General features: G+C 35.9%; 1 protein-coding gene and 3 long non-coding RNA genes across 4 annotated transcripts in view; all 4 read right to left on the reverse strand.

The window, feature by feature from the left end:
- Positions 1 to 25023, reverse strand: part of sli (slit guidance ligand) — a 445788-nt gene that overhangs the window by 130967 nt on the left and 289798 nt on the right. The gene's annotated exons all lie outside the window — the stretch shown is intronic.
- Positions 102 to 1138, reverse strand: LOC135843897 (uncharacterized). Its single transcript, XR_010558405.1, has 2 exons — positions 915 to 1138; positions 102 to 777 (listed from the first exon to the last, which is right to left on the reverse strand). It is a non-coding gene; the product is annotated as an uncharacterized LOC135843897 (long non-coding RNA).
- LOC135843908 (uncharacterized) lies at positions 3575 to 4509 on the reverse strand. The gene is made up of 2 exons (XR_010558409.1): positions 4362 to 4509; positions 3575 to 4225 (listed from the first exon to the last, which is right to left on the reverse strand). It is a non-coding gene; the product is annotated as an uncharacterized LOC135843908 (long non-coding RNA).
- On the reverse strand, positions 6041 to 8135 carry LOC135844624 (uncharacterized). Its single transcript, XR_010558585.1, has 2 exons — positions 7055 to 8135; positions 6041 to 6856 (listed from the first exon to the last, which is right to left on the reverse strand). It is a non-coding gene; the product is annotated as an uncharacterized LOC135844624 (long non-coding RNA).

Raw genomic sequence — 25023 nt, forward strand, 5'->3', positions numbered from 1 at the left:
TGTACCAGCACTTGCTCCTTCGATATTCAATATGTACATTTTTACAGTTGAATTAAGTGAATTCTTTGCAAATATTTCACATGAAAATGAAATTACCTGAGCACAAATTCAATCATTATAATTCTCTACTATAATTGTAATCCAGCAAATAAATACAACGCTCATCAAATGATGATACAAGATTAATTTGTAACCATAACATAAATTATTTCATTATTTTCAAATACAAAAATCAAACAGAGAAACAAATAGCTAACACACTGTGACATTATTGCTAAGATCTTTTTGATGAACAAACATAAGCGTGAAAAAGAAACAAAACAATTCATTAAGGCTGTCCAAACCTAACAGGTGTATTCGAAAATTCAATACCTTTTACCAAGTGATTCATTGTCTTATCATCTGGCTTAGGACCGTATGTTGCCCACATGGTGATAGTCTCATCAAAATTTCTCATTCTTTCAGCATACATACAAACTTCAAAGCTCTCACATTCATGATACAGGCCGTTCCATTGCGTTATATCTCCTTGATTTGGATCTGCATGATTCACGGCTATGAAACATTTCGCATTTTTCCAAATGTCCTTATTTGTTCTTTTATTCATAAAGTATACATTTTCAACAAGACCGGTCATTTTATAATGGTGCATAGGTTCTTCTGCAAAAACACTGTGATAACTTAAACACAGAATAGCTGTTGACAACCAGATGCCCGAGCAAAATGTACCCATTTCAGTTCAGAATTGTATATTGTATTTGCGTTGTTATCAGAATTCTGAAATAATGTACCAGCTCATAGTCAATGTGTGTAATAACATGAAATACTAGTAAGTTGCGTGGCTCTTGAAAATTTTGAATGTAAATCTAGATGTTTTATAATTGTAATACCTAATCAAGGTACCTTGTACCTACCTATGACCCAGAATGATGACAGACCATTCAGAGAATCTGCTTGACTCAGTATAATGCACTCAATGAACACACGAAACTGCTGGAGTTGATTCAACAATAATAATCCGCTATTTAGGTACACATTTTGAACATATATGAGTAAAAGGCAAAAATATGTAAGTTCTAGGAAAATAATAGCTAATTAATGTCTTCATGAAAAACCGGGATATAATGCTAATTGAATAGATTTCTTTTTAATAGTTCCTAATTGAAAATTGAATGTGTAGTTTTTCAATGAGACTGTTTAAATCATGTTCAACAAGGTTATTCTGAAAAACTTGCGTTTTCCCTCATATACAATATAAATGCATGTTTATGCATATACTTTATAGGGACTAATGTAAGTAACTTTCATAAAGCATATATATAGGTATATTATATAAATGTATGTAATCATTGAACCATGTTTGGCTTTACACCACATTAACAATCTGGTATTGGATTGGGAAGTGTACTTGAGTGTGATGCAAAATGTTTGATGTGAATGTCCAAAGTTGATTGGACTTTTGATAGAAGTGCTGTATCACAGACCACAGACTTTATTTAAAATCTTTGAAAGGGTTTTATGGTATGATACGCTTGATTGGGTTTGCTAGAATGAGTTTTTTCCTCACAGCTATGTGGATTCTAGCTCATTTTATAGCACTTCTCAGCTCACAAAGTTTCATTTGTAATACTGCCTCTGACAATGCAGTTTTACTTTCAGCCAGTCTTCATAGAGCTCTTTGCGCATTACATCTAGACTGCTTCTGTTTCTTCATTATTCAAACATTATTTCATTTTTTCCCCTTCACATTATGCTATTCTACTATTTTTTTTTGTAGTGGGTGGCCATCAGCTGCTTCATCTTCAGGGTTGATACAATTTTTTCAATATTTTGCATTTGTACAGAGACCATCATCAAACCATATGCCAACACTGCAGTTTTGTGATTTTTGGTGCAGTGTAGCAAAAATCCGTGAAATAACAGCATTTGCAATACCTACAGCTGTACTTGATTAAGTGGTGAGGGGAGGGGGGTGGAGGTTACGTTTTTAGTTGATGCATTCCATAAACAAAACATTACTAACACACGTTGAAAATCTACATTTCCAGCAACAATTCCTCAAGAGGAATGCTTGAATCTGATTGAGACTAAGAATGTACAAGTAAAACTTGAAAAATTGAAGTCTGTTTCAACAATAATTTGCATTTATATAATTACATGGATAAATAATGTGATTTGTTCAAACATATCATACAAATTCATTTCTTGTTCCTACATGACAAAGAGATTAAGAAGAGGATGGTTGTATCAGGATAGGGACTTGGAAAATAGAGAATAGACTGATAAGAAGGACTCATCTGAACGCTCTACCTTCAAAGGCATCCACGTCGGGTGCTTAGTGAAAAGTATTCTTTGCTGTGGTTGGTCAGTCGCTTCAATTCCAAGTACATTATTACAGTGATTGACCAGTTGCACAGCAGGGCACCGTCAAATTTTATACTCACACTCTCTCCAATTTCACAAAAAATTGTTATAGAATTCATTCAAAAGTGATCTAGCAATTTATCAAAACATACTGGAATTTTCACAATTTCACTTGATTTGATGCAATTAATGTTTCTTGAGCATTGCTAAACAACTCTGAGTTCAAAGGTAAATTGTGATTTTCAAGATTCATGAACCTAAAATTTATACCTACTGATTTTTCAGATTTTCAAAAAGTGTCATGTACCAACACTTGCTCTTTTGATAATCAATATGTACATTTTTACAGTTGAATTGAGTAAATTCTTCACGTATATATTTCACATGAAAATGAAATTACGTGAGCACACATCGCACCTTGGGAGTAATAAGGTCACATCTCAAAAAAAATTGATTTTGATGTTTTTGCATTTTTGGGGTTTGCATGACCCCCTGCAACCAAAAATAACACTTTGAGTTGGGTATGCTGCTTAGATCATGTAAAAAATGCAAAGGGCCTAACTCAAAATTTCTACAACATTGCAAGTTGTTTGGAGTTATAAGGTCACATCTCAAAAAACTCCTATTTCTTTGAGTAAAATTCGCACATACAAAGTGTCAGAAAACAGTTTTGATAGGTAGTTTTGAACGTTTTTAAGATGTAAAATAATCACAAGGAGTGCATTTTTTATTGGTTTGTACCAATGAAAACATTTTTTTAAATTGATCACTTTTCAGAAAAATGAATTTGCATAATATTGAAATTTTAGTTTTTTGAGAAAAACTCAAAAACTAAGCACTCTAGAAAAAAACTAATGACATTATGTCGATTGGAAATTTAATTCTCTACAATTTTGTTATTATGAAATTTTTGTTGGACGCTTTTTTCTGCCTCCAGATCACTTTTTATGAAAGGTTATAACTCAAAATGTTTTCCAAACATTGAAATATTTCCTTTTTAAGAGTTTATTTTTCAAAATATTCTTATGCTAAATGAAGGTAGGATACTCAATCTTCAAAATGACATGCTATTCATTCCTCACAATTGATTATAAGTTGATGAAAATAATGAATAAAGTTTTTAAAAAAAAGAAAATCACTCTCCTGTAAAATTTCACTTTTTTGAGATGTGACCTTATTACTCCCGAGGTGCGACATTCAATCATTATAATTCTCTACCATAATTGTAATTCAGCAAATAAATACAACTCTAATCAAATGATAATACAAGATTAATTTGTAACCATAACTTGAATTTCATTATTTTCAAATACAAAAATCAAACATAGAAACAAATAGCTAACACACTGTGACATTATTGCTAAGGTCTTTTTGATGAACAAACATAAGCGTGAAAAAAAAAACAAAACAATTCATTAAGGAAACCTACTAGGTGTATTCGCGAATTCAATACCTCTTACCAAGTGATTCCATTTCGTCTCTTTTGGCGTAGGACTGAATTGTGCCCACATGGTGATAACCTCATCAAAATTCCTCATTCTTTCAGCATACATACAAACTTCAAAGCTCTCACATTCATGATACAGGCCGTTCCATTGCGCTGTATCTGCTTGAGTTGCATCTTCATGATTCATGGATATGAAACATTTTGCATTTTTCCAAATTTCGGGATTTGTTCTTTTATTCATAAAGTATACATTTTCAACACGACCGGTCATTTTATAATCGTGCTCAGGTTGTTCTCCTGCAAAAACGCTGTGATAACTTAAACACAGAATAGCCGTTGACAACCAAATGCCCGAGCAAAACGTACCCATTTCAGTTCAGAATTGTATATTGTATTCGCGTTGTTATCAGAATTCTGAAATAATGTACAAGCTCATAGTCAATGTGTGTAATAACATGAAATAAGTTGCATGGCTCTTGAAAATTTTGAATGTACGATAAATCTAGCTGTTTTATAATTGTAATACCTAATCAAGGTACCTTGTACCTACCTATAACCCAGAATGATGACAGACCATTCAGAAAATCTGCTTGATTCAGTATAATGCAATCAATGAACACACAAAACTGCTGGAGTTGATTCAACATTAATAATCCGCTACTTAGGTACACATTTTAAACACATATGAGTAAAAGGCAAAAATATGTAAGTTCTAAGAAAATAATAGCTAATTAATGTCTTCATGAAAAACCGGGCTATAATACTAATTAAAAAATATTTCTTTTTAATAGTTTCTAATTGAAAATCGAATTTGTAGTTTTTCAATGAAACTGTTTAAATCTGTTTAAATCATGTTCAACAAGGTGTGGTGTGGGGGACAGTCCGTGGTATTCAGAGGGAAAGTCCAAGCCACGTTTACATATAGTAAGCCCAGGGAACCTAGTCTTGACAGATATCCTTACGAAAGATATCGCTTATTGCAATGGTATAGAAACACCGCAGAATAGATCAATGATGACCGCAAATGAAAGTAGAACTTTTATTGTAAATTCTCTGATATAAACCCTACTTAAAGCTATCACGAATATTACACATAAAAGACACAAACATTACAAAAAGCACTAAGTGGAAGCTCTGAAATGCAACCGAAGGCTAGCACCAGTGAAAATATACTCGAAACTTTTACACTTCTCTGATGGCGGAGTGGCAAAGCTCAAACTAATCCAACAGAGTGCACTACTTAGTCAGTGCGGCCACTCTAGAGGAACACAACTTCCCTGTAGGTGGAAGCTGTGGGCGTATCCCCTACCGTCACAAAGGTTATTCTGAAAAACTTGCGTTTTCCCTCATATACAATATAAATGCATGTTTATGCATATACTTTATAGGGACTAATGTAAGTAACTTTCATAAAGCATATATATAGGTATATTATATAAATGTATGTAATCATTGAACCATGTTTGGTTTTACACCACATTAACAATCTGGTATTGGATTGGGAAGTGTACTTGAGTGTGATGCAAAATGTTTGATGTGAATGTCCAAAGTTGATTGGACCTTTGATAGAAGTGCTGTATCACAGACCACAGACTTTATTTAAAATCTTTGAAAGGGTTTTATGGTATGATACGCTTGATTGGGTTTGCTAGAATGAGTTTTTTCCTCACGGCTATGTGGATTCTAGCTCATTTCATAGCACTTCTCAGCTCACAAAGTTTCATTTGTAATACTGCCTCTGACAATGCAGTTTCACTTTCAGCCAGTCTTCATAGAGCTCTTTGTGCATTACATCTAGACTGCTTCTGTTTCTTCATTATTCAAACATTATTTCATTTTTTCCCCTTCACATTATGCTATTCTACTATTTTTTTGTAGTGGGTGGCCATCAGCTGCTTCATCTTCAGGGTTGATACAATTTTTTCCATAATTTGCATTTGTACAGAGACCATCATCAAACCATATATGCCAACACAGCATTTTAGTGATTTTTGGTGCAGTGTAGCAAAAATCCGTGAAATAACAGCATTTGCAATACCTACAGCTGTGCTTGATTAAGTGGTGAGAGGAGGGGGGTGGAGGTTACGTTTTTAGTTGATGCATTCCATAAACAAAACATTACTAACACACGTTGAAAATCTACATTTCCAGCAACAATTCCTCAAGAGGAGAGCTTGAATCTGATTGAGACTAAGAATGTACAAGTAAAACTTGAAAAATTGAAGTCTGTTTCAACAATAATTTGCATTTATATAATTACATGGATAAATAATGTGAATTGTTCAAACAATTATACAAATTCATTTCTTGTTCCTACATGGCTTCCATCAATTTTATATAATTATGTACATACATTATGGTAACAGAAATCAAGTTTAAATGTTGGTTTTTTTGCAACACTCCAAACTGTTTGTGAGTGGTCTGCTGATTCATCTCAAATAGGGGCAGATAATACTAGCCTAAGAAAGCACATCTTTTTTTTTTTACTAATTATGTTTTTTTGTTCTGTGAATTGAGAAAAACACTACTAAATCTCGATCAAGATGCTAAATGTAAAACGCTTATAATCATCAACTTTCAATGTCAGTTGCTATGAGTACTTCGTCGGGAACCTGGAACCTGTGAATGCCTTCTGCATGCCGATTCCGAAGTTATTGTATCTTTTATCCTCGCCAAGCTTAGGGTGTTTTTGAGCCCAAAAGTGCACTTTATCACGTTGTGTTTTGGCTCTTTCCGCGAATCTACAAATTCCGATGGAGAAAACTTCGTGATACATATCATTATAGCTAAACAATTCTTTATCATTCGCATTTTCGTGTTGCATGGCTACGAAACACGGCGCGACGTTAGGATTATATGAAAAGTGGGTTAGATAATAAATATTTACAACATAGCCTGTCAATATATAATCACTGGCTGGAACAAGTGCAATAACAGTGTTATCGCTCAAAAGCAGTACAGCAGTTGACAAGCAGACGATTGTGGAAAACACACCCATTTTGATTCAGAATTATGTGCGTTTGTCTTCGCGTAGCGATATGAATTCTGAAATAATATGCAAGTTGAAATGAATCATCATGAATAGGTACACAAGAGTCTGAGTCTCCTCCCCCCCCCCCAGTTATCCAAGCTCACAGGCAAAGTACCAGATGTGTATACGAGTAATAGTAATCATCAACGTGGTACATACATGTAAAAACACTTCTATATTTTATCAATTTTGCAACTAACAAAGGTACCTACCTATAACCAAAAACGGATCAACTATTCTTGACAAGCAATATTTGATTCAATTAGTCGAATGAACCAGTGAATCAGTTCACATGATGGTCACAATAGCACCACTGGAGTTACTTGATCAGTACCTATCCACACTTCATTCATTTCAAATGCACAAGAATAAGTTGAAAGACATGGTGTACAAACGCAGTACCCCATTTCAAAGAAATATTAATTTACAGTGCATAAAACTTGATGAATTATATGCCTCAAGGTTGAGTTATAATTCTAATTGATTTTTTTTTAGTGTGTGGCGGAAAATTCTGTGTGTTGCGTCTCAATGAAACAGTTTTTTCCAGCTGTTAATCACCGTCATAAATTTTGGTGATTTGTAATTGAAAAACTTGGCCTTCATCAATGAACAACCTCTTGTGATGTCATTTTATGACATTTTTATACCGACCATCACAACTACCAAAACTAATCTCTGCACAGTTCTCAATCCCCAGCAACTGCCAGTGTTTCTAGACTACCATGGACATATTTTCCAAGCATGCATGATGTTCCACTTCAAGTAATCATCAACTCTTCTTGCCGAGTCCAAAGTACTAGGTCAATGGGTCTTCTGCATACTGGAGGTGTGGCAGCCTCCTGTCAGTGCCATCTAAAGGGATCCAATCATGACATCATTCAAGTGCTAGCCTCATGATGTAGGTGGTTGTCATGTATGGTATGTAGATGTAGATACATAAGTTTGAAAGTTTTGGTACATATGGCTACTGAACATGCAGTTCAGGCGGCAGGCACAACATATCGGATGACCTGGTATGCGTTGAATGGAATAGCTCTACCAGCAGGTGGATGTGAAGTTGCATCCATCACACAGAAGACAAAGGTGCCAAAAAACCCGCTGCATCTTGTGTATGGATATGAAGACTTAACAGAAACTTGGCACAGATCAAGACATAGTTTCATGAAAACAGTTGAAGAACTAAAAGATACCTCTAGGACAGTCAGATGTTGCATAAGGAAATTGCAGGTGCAGAGGGAAGAACCAGGCAGGAAGCCCTACCAAGTGGGGAATATCTGAAATATGTATGGACTGTGGAAAGCAGTCAACAGATTGAGGAGCAGAGTAACAAGAACCAAGCACAACCTTCATAGATGGCATTTGGCTGACAGTGATCTGTGTGAATATCTGAATAAATTTCACACATCATTTGTAATTTGGATGAAGTGAAATTTTTCCGATGATGCAGTTTACTCAACTACAAGATTGGACACACATAAAGGAATCACAATTAGTTACAAAAATTAATAACTATATAGACACGAATGCCTGAGCTTTTTCAGAACTTCGAGCTGCGAGCTTTATAGAGTTCTAAAGCACAAATGAGTAAATTTCACACATAATTTGTAATTAATCTGGATAGTGAAATTTTTGTACGCTGATGCAGTTTCCTCCACTACACGGTTGGGCACATCATCAACAATTCATCATACAGAAATTTCACTATCCAAGTTAATTACGAATGATGTGTGAAATTTATACAGATGTGCCTTAGAGGTATGAGTGGCTCACAGCTTAAGGTTCTGAAAAAGCTCAGGCATTCTTGTCTAATTAATAATTTTTGTAACTGATCACAATTCCATTACAATCTGTGTAGTCTTGTAGTAGAGGAAACTGCATCATCATACAAAAATTTCACTATCCAATTTAATTACGAATGATGTGTGAAATATATACAGATGTGATTTAGAGGTGTGAGTAGCTGACAGCCTAAAGTTCTGAAAAAGCTAAGGCATTCTTGACTATATAGTTATTAATTTTCATAACTAATCATGATTCCTTCATGTGTCCAATCTTGTAGTTGTGTAAACTGCATCATCGGAAAAATCCCACTTCATCCAAATTACGAATGAACAATCAACAAATTCATAAAATTAAAAATCGAGGATATTGGCCCGTATTTTACCTCAACTTTTTCCTATTCATGCCCCACCAAAAATGGGATGGGGCTCATCAAGGATTTGCTTTCAATAATTAGGTGCGTGGAATGCGATTACATGTATAAGATTGCCTCAGATTTGGGCCAATTAGGTATTTTGCTTTTTCGTAATTTACAAAAATTTGAAAAAATTGACCCCTAATTTTACGAAATAGTTTTGAAGGTCAAGGGGGCATACTACAAATTAAAGTGATATTCATCTAAGTCCCATTCAACAAATTGAAAGTATTTTTTCTGATTACTTCCAGTTTGGTTCAGGCCTTTAAGGGTTAATGTAATCCAATTTTTTTCAACAAAATTTCTATTTCTTTTCTATATCCTTCGATTCTGTTAGTGAAGGGGGAGGGGGGAATCTCAAGATCATCACTTCTCAAATCCTTATCCGAGACGTATCTCTTCCAAACAAAAAACAAAACCTCGCCATCAAAACACCAAAAAACTCAACCCAAGCAACATAAAACCATCACTCCAAGACCTACACACACATAATACGACAAATCTCCAACTCACAAACACATTCGATACCCAACAAACCTGAATCAAATCGTATCCGCCACATTAAACCAGCCCCTTTCAAAGGTCAATGGCGCGATTCAACATCCTCTTCATCCACACTTCGGCGAACCGAGAATAAGGAAGCAAAATATCGAGAATTTTTTCATTTTTTTCTTGCACTTGCATTTTACGCACGTATGTACAGTAAGTAGGTATACGATGAGGATATGTGCTACGATGACAGCACATCCACCCATGGTCATAAGTTATACGACAATATAGCAAATAATGAAACATATACCTTAGGGACTTTTAAAGTATAACGCCATCATTCGCGTATGCCGAACTCGAAGAATTGTTCCCTTGGGAAGCTTGTTATCGCAATTGGCGAGTCTCTTATCGAAAGACGCGGACGTAAAAAAAAAAAAAAGAAAAAGTAATTTAATTCCTTTACCCTTCTCGACGTCGACGACGTATGTGTATAGAAGGAATTCGATTGTACGGCGTGGTTCGGTGGAAAAAAATTTTTTCTACCCTCTTGGAAGTTACAAGTGAACAAGAATAAGAAGTAGAAGCGATGAAAAAAAAAAATAGAGAATGCAGACAGCATCAATATCGTCGACTTTTTGGAAAATAGACATACTCTTTCGATATTGAAATTGAAAAAATGTAGCAACCAAATTAATGTTCATATTATGAGATTTAAATACCTATATGCATCTAATTCTTCGACGCCCAGACCTGTCCATCAAAGCACACCAATAAGTACATACAAAATGGTACAACTAGTTTCGTTCAAGAAAATATACAGGGTGGTTGAAAATAAATCATATTTCGAAAATGAAGAAATTGTTCCATGAAGTTGAGTTACCTGATTTTTACTCCAGATGTAGAACACGAATCATAACTTTCAACTTTTTTCATGGGACACCGAAAATCGATTTTATAAGAGGAAAAAATAGAATTTTAGGATTTTTCTTCTTTTTATTTTTCTGCAGGACTCTTTTTCCTTCCCAAAACTTGATTGGTGAAAAAATTGTACAAATTCAAGTTCACCTCCAAATATCTCAAAATTGAACCATCTGGCGGAAAATTTGATCAAGCTTCACAGCTCCACAAATGGGAAATTTTATTCTTGACAATTTATGTTCTCTTCACTTTTCTCACCAAAGCCTTCATTTTCCTCAAAAATCGATTATTTTTGTACTCGATGAATTTCAAAATTTTCCTCCAATTTTTCCATCGCAAAAAATCTGGTTTTCCAGAAAACCCGAAATCCCTGCAAAAAAAGGAAAAGAAACAAGCAGATCTTGAATTTCCAATCAATCGACCTCGATTACTGTTCTCTAGTCGACTTCATTTTCGAAACATTCGCTGCACTAATCAGAAACCTCAACTCATCGAACGATTTCCATTACAGTGAAATCTCACCAACGGGCAGGACACCTTGTATGTATATGCGTAGACTCACGGTGTATAAAGGGTAGAGAGATGATCCCGGGGTAAAAATCTAATATCCTTATTACAAATAACGCTGTCAACCGGTCGTTATCGGAAGTTTAAAACTAGGTACACAGACCTAAAAAATAGTAACATGAGTTAGGATAATGGAAGGGGACGGGGGAGGGGAAGAAAAAAATCAACCCAATTCGTAGGTGTTAATAATAATAGGAAACAAGTGCGTCGCCCGAGGACATGTAATCACCGCACCATCTTCTAGAACGATGGAGGAAGAATAGTAACTTATATATATAAGGCATAGGTACAGTTCAAACATAATGTGAAAATTGTTTACCTTGTAAACTATCGTACAGGGCGTGATCGGGTCTCGGGTCTATCTCTCTAGCATTCTGTCTACATTAAAGAGAAGCATGAAACAACTACATATAGGTACCTACGTTTATCTATATTCGGATAAATTTCAATATTTAGTTAAGTGTTTAAAATCCCATTACTATACGCCAGTCGTACCTACTCGCATATTACCTTCGTATAGCATCTTCGAGAGCTTCGACATGGGAAAAGAGGAACACGACCCCGGCTTCCTGTAATTACGCCGCTCGCTCATCATCATCATCATCATCGGCGCGCATTCGGTTACACTCTCTCGTCGTAGGGGGAGGGAGGGGGGGTCGGCTCGACCGAGTCGGGCGTTTATAATAACTTAAAAACTTCCAATTCTCCAAGTATTCGTGGCAAAGTACGAGAATCTATATAGACAAGCCAAGCTTCAAAGTCCGACTATACTCGTACTATAGGAATTATTATTATACTGGAATTTAAGCCGCAAATTACGTTATGTCAGCAATTTCACATTTCACTCTTCGACGCGCACAGCCAGCCAACGAGGAGAGAGGAAGAGATGAGGATGGGGCTGCGAACAGAAGCTGTAGATATTAGGTATAGAAAGCTCGTTATATTATATTTTTGATTGGCGTGCTCGTATCGTTAACGTCGCTCGTCGTTAGCCTACATTCGTGCAGTCAGTAGAGCTAGAGATGTACTGTAGTATAGTATTTTACCCTTTCTGTGATATACGATTGTAAGATTGAAATTCACTTTATATAGATAGGTAGTCGATACAGAACAGAATCATTGGATTCGCTACACACAGAGATGATGAGAAATAAAGGTACTGGTACATCATTCGTTCATCGAATACAAGAAGATTTCAGATGAAGAAAAAGCCCAGATACTAAAATATCATATCACGTTATAACCATAAAAATACTTCAAATGAAAGAGACGTGACTCGAGTAACCCTGCAGTCCGTTCGTGGTGAAATTTTTATTCCAAAATATAACGTTGGCTTATTCGATCAAACATTTAAGACTTCTAATTGGATTACCTACAGGTATAGGGGTAGCTATTTTATCAGTAAAAATTCCATACACGAAATAACGTATATCGCCTTTAAATCGTATCCGGATATAAAAACATCACTCCACATCCGAAATCCATAACTAGATACCTACTATAGAAAACCGTGTAGATATCTAAGTAAGTATGTAGGTACTTAAAATCGCTTTTTTTTTTTTTTTTTTTTTGAAAAAATTAATCGTTAGGGTTTGTTTTTTCTGGTGAGCCGAAAAAAAAAAACCAACTGCAACGTAATTTGACTTATGAATTTTGATTATTTCAACTAGCAGAATTATTCGGTCGAGTGACGAAATACACATCACATATTGATTTATTTTCAGTATTATCTAACGATACCTGAATCCTTTGAACAAGATCTATTCATAAATCGTGAAATGACTCACTTACTCTTGTACGTACAATGAAAACCACTTATTCAACTAATAACTCTTGTGGCGAAAAATGGTACTCACCTAAAACAAAAAAAAATACAAAATTGGGTTAGTTAACTTCAAAAAATTATCTAGTAATTCAACTTTGCATAACATTTATTGTATTCGATCAGTTTAGGAATATTAAAATGAGATGTATTTGAGAAAAATTATCGACTTTCGAAGATTTTTCGATTTTAAATATACATAGATACAATTTATCAAATTCCTGGACCTTTGAGTCGGACCCCCCTCAAATACCATTTTAAGAACTCGCATCATTGAAACCTACAAAATCGATGTACCAGGTGACGATTTTCATCATTTTTTTCGGAATGGGGGTGAAATAGAAGAGGGGGAAGTAAAAAAGGGGCAATGAAGCTAATCGTCATTCCTAGGTCATCATTTCATCCCTAAAACAAAATTAGATTCCAAGTCAGCAATTTTTGTAACACATGGTTCAGAAGAAAATGACCAATTTTCCCTTAAAATCCACACCCCTCTGTTACAAAAATACTAAACTGTTTTTTCGAATACATAATCGGAAAACCATCGTTATTTTCAAAATATGGGATGATTGAGGGAGAGGAGGGGATGAGAGGGACGGTGAAAAAGTGATCCTCGCGTAAGATCACCTCAAGATGAAACAAATTTTGATATTCAAAGGAAAAATTTTGGTACGTGACCTGGTATCTAACGGATGTTTTTTTGAAAAAAATCACTACCTTTTCACTACTTCTTTCACTATATCTTTTTTCATCAAATTTTCAGAAAGCTCTCCATTCAACTCCCTCCCTCTTCACACAATAAAAAAATTAACAAAGTCAAATTTTTCACAGGGAAATTTTCAAAAAAATTTAAATTGGAAGAAAATTAGTAGGTATACAAAGTATTTTTCAATTTCAATCAAAATTACACATTTTTTTGAATGATTTAAAAGTTTTTGTTGAGCGTTTGGATTTTTAAATTTTTTCACTACCTTTCTTCACAATCTTTTCTCAATCAAATTTTCAGAAAGCTCTCCACTCGACTCCCCCCTCACACATGCAAAAAAAATTGAAAAACCAAATTTTTCACAGGAAATTTAAAAAAAAAAATCGAAATTGGGAGAAAATTTGTATACAAAGTGTTCTTCAATTTCAATCAAAGTTATACATTATTTTTAATGATTTAAAGATTTCTGTTGCCCGTTTGAATTTTTGAATTTTTTCACAACTTTTTTGACTAAATTCACTACTTCTTCATTAATTTCACTACTTATTTTTAAAATCACTATTTTTTCACTACTCCTAACATTCCCTCAAACATTTTTCTCTACTCTCCAGCAAAAAAACCACCCCCAGATTTGAAATGGCCATTATCGAAAATCGTGAAATCGATATCAATTACAATTTTTATCGTTTTTCCGAAAAAGGTGATGCAATGACTGAGGGGGGGGGGAGGGGGGAGAGTAAAGGTGGCTCTGATGCCTATTATTTTTTTCCTTCCAGAAGCAACATCCTATTCTCAATCGTGTCTACAATATTACTGCAACAGTCGTGTAAGAAAACGAAAAAAAAAACTATTTGAAAATCCACACCCCCTCCCCACAACAATCCCTGAAACGTCGTCTCAACTCTCAAGTCAAAAACCAACATTGAATTTGAAATCGACATCGTCGAAAACCCTGAAATCGATATACCTGACGATTTTTATCGAATCTTCAAAATAGGGGTTGAAATCGTGGGGAGGGGGGTGAAAAATTAGATGGAAAGATTATTATTTACCTGTATTTTTTCCTCAGACTCTTCAAAAAATGAAACTCGATTTTTAAAGTCTAAAATCTTCTGTAATACTGAAGTAGGGAAAGATAACCAAATACTATCTGAAAATCAACCCCCCTCCCCCCCCAACAAACTCGAATATATTTTTCCGACACTCGGATCAAAAATACGTCACCGGATTCGAAACCAACGCAATCGAGAAATATAAAATCTATATATTACTTGACGACTTCCATCTTTTTTTTTCAAATAATGGATGGAGGAAGAAGGGGTATAGAGAGGGGTTAAACCAGAGTAGTCTCTATGTCTGTCTGTTTCATTTCTTCCTAAAACCGAAGCAGGATTTTCAAGTCGACAAATTTCTGTACCACTGATGTAGGAACAAACTAATCGAAAATACTCTCCGAAAAAGCGCACCCCTCCAACCCTTCCCCTCCCTCGCTATAAACAATACCCACGCCTATAATAAACCTCAGTATTCAATGATCGGGAGGGGGGGCGAAAAAAATTTCACCATAATATTCGTTAAAAACGTAAACAAAAATACTTGAAAATAATTATAAAATAATAATTTCAAAAAAGTACCCTCTTCCCCCCCCCCCCTCAATTACTATAAAATCAAACAAGAGCATTGACAATAATTATCTCTAAAAACGATTTCTTTTCCAAAACTTCATAAAAAACGTCACACAAGACAAAACGTCACAAACACGGTTATAATATGAAAGAGAAGAAGAAGGAGGGGGGGGGGGTTGAGGGGGTGAATTTCGAAAAACTGTTAAAAAATCATCCAACATATCGATTACATGGTTTTCAACGACGCCGAATCCAAATCCGGAATCGATTCGCACATCAGAGACACTCTAGGTACTCAAAAACCGGTCATTTTTACAGTTACTCAACTCAAATTACAAAAATGTCGTCACAAATGCAATTAATTTATTTCCAAATCAAAGCACCTATTCTTTTACTCCTTTCAAAAATGCTAACACCAGCGTTATATTTCTTCGCAATATATCGATTATATAGATTGAATTCGCGTATCCGCAAAACCGAAGCTTATTTTCGCATTTAAGACGATACAAAAGCCACGTTCAATGCTCAGCTTAGATATTTTCAAGCATTTAAACTCGATCCCTTCGACAACGACGACGATGCGACGTGATTCAAAATATGCACAAACACTATTTCTATAGTCTCGTATAATTAAATCCAAACACATCGCGGTTCGCGATGCGATGCAGTGCATCGAATAAGTACATACACATTATAAAAACGCTATTACACGTTAATTCGCAAACCGAACAATATTTCATCAAAAGTTCAAAGCGAGCCCGAGCCGTACCTATTCCCAATTGTGGCAGCTTTTAAGCGAAATTCTCCTCTAAAAGCTATACGTGTTTTTTTTTTTCGTTTTAGTATTATTCGTCTCCCTTTTTCCCTTCATCATCCTTCACCCTTCACTCTTCACTCGTTCGCTTCTCTCGCAAACTGGCAAAAATTTAAAAGATACAACATTACACAAATGGTATATAGTATAAGAGAGGTAAAGGTAGAGCTACCTACTTACCTCTCTACACGTATTATACGTATAGAATAAGTAAAGTATATCGGGGAGAGAAAGAGAAAGAGAGCAAAAAAAAAGACGCCTTTTCTATATTCCAACTTAAAAGTGTAGAATAATCAGCTTAACAAAACTCTTTCTTTTTATTGTATGTAGATAAAATTCCGGGGCTGAGAGGTGCGATAGCGGAAAAAAAACCTCGCAGTGGTAAAAAAAAAAAAACAGGGGTCGATGTAAGAATATATAAAACCAGCTTTTCGACTGACTCGAGTCAGAAAAAAAATCTTATATACGAGAAAAAGCTTCCGTATCCTCTGAAAGTTTACTCCCAGTATTCGATACTTTTTCACCAATTTCATTCGGCGTTTAGTTTTCACCCAAGTGCGATGCATTTAGACAAATATTCGAGTATTTGGAAAATCTCCTAAAACGTTTCGAAATTTTAAAAAAATAATTCGTCAAAAACCAAAAAACTAACCAGAGCAGGTGTAATTTTCATGATTTATACAACTTTCATCAAAATTGAAGCAGTCTAAGAAGGTACATAGATACTAGATAGGTTCACTTCCTATTAAATTACAACATTCAGACATTAAATTCGCTGAAATTTCTGCACAAAAAGGTACAAAGACACACGAGTAAACATTCGCGTCATCGGTGCACAGTATCGTGATTTTTGACTCTATCTACCCCCTCTTCCACCCAAGACATTGCGGCGGTTTCGACTTCGTACGCCAAAAATGACATTTCAACATGGATAGTGTCAGCGTGTAGCTATGTGTCAGCTAGAATTAGAGTAAGGCGTGTTACCCCGACACCGTTGTCTCCCTGGGGAAATATTCGCGATAAGGGTGCATGTAATTTATATGTTAATATGAATTCCGGCTATATTATTGCCAGAAGGGTATACAGTACAGTATAGTGTAATGTACCAAACCATACAGCACCGCCAAAGTCGAGTCGTGGTCCGAGTCACCGCTCCAAGGGTGTACAGTGGGTACAATATTGGAGGATCGTGTCATACATACGAGTACATCGCACACAGCAACGAGTATAAGTACACCGAACTGTGTACGATCAGAATAGAGGAGGTGCGGTGGCATTCCGACGCTGACAGTACAACCGCGAGGTCATACGCCATAAATTACCCAAAATGTGGCCGTACCTACCCTTCTCGTCCTCCCCCCCCCTTATTCATGCGGTAATAATACTATACATATAGAGCGGACCCTTATAAACGTGATACGAAATCGCTCCTATTCTCGTCACTTTTTCCTCATCCGCAGCTTTAATTACGGTCTGTATCGGATAAACGACCTTTTTTTTTCTTCTCAATACTCGTAGTCAAGTTCAAGCTCGATTGTCTCGACAACAGAGGCAGGCTGCTCACCTTGTCGCGTGCAGTCGTCGTCATCGTCACCTGTTGCCCAGCTCAGCTCGGTCGGGGGTTAATTTTTTGCCACGAAAAGGTGATTCATTTTCATCAACGTCGTCTAAGCATCCTTGGCGTAAAAAAATTACCCATCGTTGGCGTAGAATTATAATAATTTTATTACTCTCTTCATCGATATACTACGAGTAGTCGGGCATAGAGGCATCAAAAATGGCGTACGCGATGAAGTAGACGACCCTCGAATACGTATTCCGTTACATGAAAATATTTCGTTCGAGAAACTCCCCCCCCCCTCCACCATATCTCGTCTCATTCGTTCGTATCTTAGTACACGTCGTCGTCGTCGACCGGATCTTTATTCGTACAGAAATGACAAACTTCCGGTACAGAATAGGAAAGAAAAAATCCAACTTGTTTGGACTTTCGAGTCCCTTTCAACGGGAGTTTTTTTCCCTTACTACGAATTGCAATAAATTCGTCGGCTTTTCCATAAATTAGGGGAATTCCTTTCTGTTTACCGATTCCCTTTTTTCAATACCTTTCAAAATATTATAGCTAAAAGTCGAACCGACCCGAGACTGTTCACAGATCAACTCTATACGATGTGGTATGTTCGTCTCTTCTTCTTCTTTTTTTTCTTCTACATAGTGTATGGCTTTATGTACTCGTATTTCGTCGATTCGAACCAAGTATTGGGTGCTGAACGGTGCAGTGGCTTTTGTTTGCTACGACTTGCTAAGGCTCCGACGACAAAAAAAATGATAAAACGAGTAGGTGCTTCTGTCTTTTTTTTTTTTTTTTTTTCGTTCGTCTTTCTCCATTTACCCTTAATCGTCCGTATATCTTTCGTGTGTGTACAGAGTATATACAGGATGTCCGTTTAAGTGCCAATCATCGCATAACGGGTATTTTATCGATGAGTGGTGCTTTGTCGTGTGAAAGTGCTGGCCGAATGTGTATGATGAAATGAAAGGGTGCGGTTTCAATTCATTTATGTATAGTGAAGTTGATTTTACGTACTCGTAGTGTAGCCCATCATCTACACCTACAGACAAGGTTGCTAAAATATATATAAACCATGTCGTCGATGAGCCATTTGTATGATGAATTGAACGGGTAGGTGTATTAAAGTGGGATTAATTCGTGTTGATAGAGTTATTATAACAAGGATGAGACCTTATAATGGGCAAATTGACGATAGGGGGTAGGTGAATATTCGCGTTAAATGCTTCAAGTACTCAATATAGTCCTCAGTCATAAAGTAAAAGGATACCATTTTTTAAAATTTGCCATAAATCGGAACGAAAGACGTGAAAAATACAAGACGGGTTCTGCGCCAGGAGGAGGCGTTTTCAGAGAAATCATCCCAATCTTATGCACCGATCGAGTTGAAATTTGGTTTATATATAGGAAAGGCACTTCATCTACACCTCCGAATCAAATTTTCAGCAGCCCGAGTTGATTTTTCAATTTTCAACAGCAAATTTTTTTTGAATTTTTTGAGTAGGTATTTTCGAAACATCGGCCCCTCAAAAGAAATGGTATTGATCGAGACAATGATTTTCCTAGACCCAGACTTCGATTTTTGGTTCCACTCTGAAATATAAATCACCACACCCCCCCCCCCCCCTCATCTTGGAGCCTCGCTGAGTGGGGCTTTTTGCCCAAAATTTTGGAAAATGCGATGTACGAGTAAGTATTACTGGAAATACATATTTTCGAGGACGCTGATTCCTATATTTGGTGACTTGTTCGATTCCGAAACTTGAACTGAGCTTCATAGAGAACGCCTTAGGGGTGAACAATTGAACATTCCTTAAAAAATTTAATTACGAACATCAAAGTTTGGATTTTCAAAGGCACTGATTTTGATTCTGAAATGAGTTTGGCTCTAAAATCAGCGATTGTACTCAAATTTTTTTCAAAAAAAGTATCTTTGGTAGCCAAAAAAGCTGGAAAAAGTAACCAGAAAAAAATCATCAAAATTCAAAACAATTTTAAATAAAACTAACGAAAGCTCAAAACAGATAATTATCAATACTTCGAAAGTAAAATAGATGAAAATACAATAAAGGAAGCATGAAAAAAATATTGTATGTACCGATTCTGGAAACATAATCGAAAAACTTGCCAAACTAATGAAAAAAATTGCGAAATTGAAAGAAGAGGGGGAGGGGGTTCACCAAAATAGGAAGGAACTAAACTCAATCTTATCCAAAATCATTTCAAAAAATCAAACAAACAATTGCCAATTTTGTAAAATTGCAGAAATTTTGACACGAGCGAGCAATTGATGAAAAAAATGATTCAAGTGTTGGGAAAGAATAAACAACAATAGTAAAAAATTCCGTACATAAGCGAATCATTTTAGAACAGAAAACTTATTGAAATCAAAGGTAAAGGGCGAGGGAGGCAAGCCTGTAATCCAAATTTGCGAAAATAGTGATTTGTAGAAATTCAAGTCGCTAGAAAAAGACATCAAAACCTGACAAAGATTGACACAAGTTTCAAAAAAATAAAAGAAAAAAAACAGAGAGAAAAAAAATTAGTCAAAGAACAATGTTGAAAAACATCAAAATCATAAATCCTTCAAGATGAAACTCAACAGCGAAAATTTAAGAAAAAACAGCGTAAAAATTGAAAAATAAAATTGAGAAAATTCGTTGAAAAATTGGAAAATAAAATCTATATCGAATCAAAAAAATAAATAAATAAAAATAAATAAAACGTGAAAAAACCAAGAAAGCCCAAAAAAAATTCTAAATAAAAACACCAAGTCTTAAAATCCAAAACCGGCTCTCAAAAACTCGAAAAAAAACTGTAAACGGGAGAATTCGACAATTTAAGCAGAAAAATTACTAAAATTTGGCGCGAAAATAGAAAAAAACTTCATAAGAATCGCGAAAATTCAAGAAAAAAGGTTTCGTCGAAATTATGAACAAAACAATGAATAAAAATGGAAAACTCTCGAAAATTCAGTTCTGGAAAAATCACTGAAAATTCAGAACATAAGACTCGCGCGAATTAAAAGCACGAATTCGGAAAAAATTCGAAAAATTTTTTGACAAAAATCATCGAAGAATTTCAAGCAAAACTCAAGACGAACAAACTCGTCAAATCTTGAAGAAGCTTTCTTTCTCCCTAAAAAAAAAAAATAATCAAAATTTAAAGGAAATCATAACTTTTGGAAGAAGAAAAATCGCAATTCTAAAAAAATTCAGTCAAAATTCAGGCAAAAAAATGACACTTGTGGAGCAAAACTAAGATCGTGAAACATCAAAGATGAAAAGTCTATCAAAACTGGAAAAACTTCGCCAAAATTCAGAGAAAAAAAATTGAAATTTCGGAAAAATTATCGAAAAACTAAAAAAAAAATGAAAAATCTACAAAAATTCAAAAGGAAAATCACCAAATCTTAGGTTTGAGCAAAAAACATGCGAGCTTAAAGAAAACATTTTATGAAAAAAATCAGGAGACTTCGAGGTGATAAAATCCATCAAAAATTCAGGCGAAAAAAAAACATCAAAATTCAAAACAAAATCATGAAAAAATATGTATTTCGAAAAAAAAGCCACTACAATTCAAGATGTAAAAATCGATCAAAACAGGAAAAAAATCCACTGAATATTCTCCAAAAATTCAAAAATAATTAATAAAACTTGTTAAAATTAGGAAAAAATTTCAAAAATTTCAAAAGAAAAACCATCAAATCTGGAAAAACAAAATTCGTAACGCTAAATAAGCAGTAAGCTCATTTAAATAACAGCATTATTTTGTTTTTCCTTCAAGAAATCTGGTTATAATTTTGAAAGAAAACAAAAGGAACAAGTTTAGAGATATGAGTATACAAAGTTGGTCAGTTTTTCCAAAAAAATCCCCCCTCCCTCCCTCCCTCCCGAAGGATAAGGACGAAAATCATGAAAGTTTTTTTATTAGACCATCGACAAAGGAACCCTGTAAAAAGAAAATTAGTCAAATCTGATGGATCTACTTCATTTTTGGTATTTTGTTTATAGGGTTTGTTTGGAATGAGCTGAAAAGTTTTAAAATGGGGGGGGGGGAGGTGGGTGAATCTGAAGTCGTGTATTTGTGAAGAAAGGAAAAGAAAGGAGGGTAGGAGAAAGTAAAGCTAGAGTCAGATAAATCGAAGTAAATTCTCTTATCTATAGTTTGAAAATATTTATATTATTTTATTCGAGCAATATTTTGATTTACATTCATTTTCTCGAGTCTCGACAGAGACAGAGAAAGATGTAGATCTAATCTCGCTTTCCGATGGAAATTTTTCTCATCCAAAATCTCACCCCTTCCTTTCCTTGCCCCTTTTGTTCCTGGAGGCGATTTCCAAATAGAGCATTTTCGTCTAATTACACCAAATTTTCGAGGTACTTAAAAAAATTGCTTTCTTTCTATTTTTTTTCACGCTACGATGGAACGATTCCGCAAGACATGAAGAGAAGAGACGAAGGGCAAAAAACACATAATAATAATAATTTGTCGCGATTAAAAGCTCCAGGGAAAGAATCGTCGTTCGTGTAGTGTAGGTAGGTTAGGTACCAACGAACAAAATTTTTTACTCGGTATTAATTTTTTCCTTTTCGTTGTTGTAAACGAATTACGGCAGGTTTCTTTGTGCGGGCGTCGTCGTCTTTGCTTCTGTATGTGTGCTTGTGAGCAGCGCCATCTCCAGCGCCACAACAACCGAGAGGTTCTCTTATATACTAAATTGCTTTTTCTTTGTGCTGTTCGTTGCCTTGTTTTTTCGCCGGAAGCGAATTTTTTTCGCTGCTTTTTCACCATTGATGCCTTTTTTTCCTTCTCTTCTTGCTTTTTTTATTTAATTTTCTTATAGGTAGGAAGGTAGGATAGGTAAGTAAGGTCTCTCTCTCTCAACGTGAATCCAACATCATAAGCAACTCTTCTCCTTTCCCTCCACCCCCCACCCCGAATCTTCTCTTTTTTTTTGACTCGGTCGTGAACTGTGTATCTTGTTTAGAACGAGCCAAGCTCCATTCCGCGCGTCAAAAGTACAGCTAAGAAAATTGTTGATATAATTTCGCGTGGTTATAAAACGACGACGAAGACGACGACGATGATGATGATTATGATGATGATGAAGAAAATGGAAACCAAAATGAAGATACGCCGCGCTATATTTCTGCTCCTTTTGCTGTAGGTATAGCATTTAAACCACATTGGGGGTAAATTATTCTCCAACGTCGAATTACTCTCGGTCGATGATTTTTAAATTTATAGCGTTTTGATTAATACGCCCAAGTTGGAAAGTTTTGCCTTTTTTTTTCACCCTGCCCTTCCTTGGCAATGCTTTGGCGGTTGTTTAAACGCCGCGTGCGAAAGAGTTGCGAAAAATTCGCTATATAATTAAAACTAAAGTCGCGCTTTGCGAGCTTTTAAGATTCATCCTCGGCCATATCGAACAATAAAGCTTAATTACGGGTTGCGGCAAAAAGGCAGGCTGAGTAGAGTCGCGAGGAGTTTGGAAAAAAGCTCGCAAGTTTTCTCGTAGTATATACCGGTAATTTGTTCGATGGTTTAATTAATCCTCTCTGCGATGTAACCAATTTTTCAAGACGAAGAAAAACTCTTCGAATCTTGGGTACACTTTGTCTTATACTTACGTATACCAGCATCGAGATGGTCTTTTTTTCTTCCCTTCTTCTTCGTTCGTTCGTTATACTACCGACTAAATCGACGCGATGTTTTTTTTTCTTTTTTTTCGTGGGCTTCTTCGGTAAAAGGCGCTTAAATTGGTGGTGTTGTTTTTCGTCTCTAAACCGTTTTATACTGTGTACACTAAGTATAAGAAGAGGGTAGGTGCTTCTCGTCCCTCTGTTGTATTCTCACCTCGCTCTCTCGCTCACTCACTCTTTTAAAAAGTAATTAAATACGCGGAAAACGAGCGAAAAATAAGGGATGTGCGGTCTCGTAACGAATCACCCGGTAGCGTAATTCCATTTCCTACGTGTGTACAGCGACCCAAGCTACGTACTCGCGAGGTTTTTTCGTCGTGTTTTGCGAATGAATTTACGCAGCCAGGGTGGTGGAGGAAAAAGGTAACCAAAATTATCTCACACATATACCTATACTGGTTAGATAATATTAAAGCAATCTCTACCACAAACAGACGCACACTCGAGCCAAGTACACGTTCGGAATAGATATATCTACTCGTATACAGACTAAAAGAAACACCATAGCAGCTTGAACCTTTCATCTGTATGAGCAGTCCCTTGGGCAAAGTATTCAAGTGGTTTTGATTGGCTACTTTCTGTACGCGCTGTGTTATCCCTGTCCCCTGTCGTGGAGCACCATCGTCCCATCCTATATCGTACTCCCTAATCAACGTTAATTCGGCGTCGATGCTGTTCTCATTTGCGGTTATATTACGAGTACCTAGACCTACGTAGCAAAGCAGCTCTGATGTGTTTTTCTCAACACTATACCGTACCGTGTGCGGATCGTTTATTAATGAAATAGCCTTCCGTTGCTGGCTTGTTGTACGAGTAGGTAGGTACTATCGTACCCCGAAAAAGGTTTTACCCGGACATATACCTATAGCACGTCTCTCTCGGTCTCCTACTCGTGTACCATCATCCACCTGTAGTAACTAGTTAACCGTGTCGCTATGCTAATAAATTAGTCCCACAGATCATTCCGCATGTAAATGAAAGCTCGCCTCCTTCAAATAGCTATTATGCTGTTCGCACCTCGTCATCGTCATAGCGGTGGTAGGATATTGAACTAACCGACTCGACTTGTTGTGGTGAGGTGAGGCGAGGCGGAAGGAAAGTTATTTTCCACGACGTCGACGAAGCGACGGTAACATACGAGTCTAAATTTTCGGAGAAAATACGAGTACACCAACTTGGTAAAAGAAGAGTTGGCAATTTTGAGGGAAAAACATAGTGGCTGAAATTTTCAATAGATGCGTTGTTCGATCATGAGCAGAAAATGAATTGAATTGTTTTGCACTTTAACCGATGGATTTGACAATAGATAATGAATGGTTTTTCAACGGGGACGGGGGGAGGAGGTCTAGAAAATGAAGGTTTAGAAAGAAAAAATACTCACGCATTATGCGTGAGAAGATCGACTTTTCTTCAAATTGATCTGTTTACAATCGAATCAAATCATTTACGAACGATTGGTGATTAAATCAATTGACTGATTTCTTGGTGAATAATTCGCAAACGGATCAATTAATTTACGATTGCTGATCCGGTTTTCGTGAAACTAGGTACTACTTATTGCATAGGAATGGATCTGATTTCAAGCGAATCGAATCAAATCGAATCATTCACAACCGATTGACGATTGAACAAATTGATAGAATCACTTGCGAACGAATTGGATAATTTTTGGTGAATTATTTGCGAACGAATTGAATCATTTTTTGAGAATCATTCGCGAACGAATTGATTTGTACGAACGACCCGTTCGCGAACGAATCGATTCATT

This window comes from Planococcus citri, chromosome 4 (genome assembly GCF_950023065.1).
Source record: "Planococcus citri chromosome 4, ihPlaCitr1.1, whole genome shotgun sequence".
NCBI lineage: Eukaryota > Metazoa > Arthropoda > Insecta > Hemiptera > Pseudococcidae > Planococcus > Planococcus citri.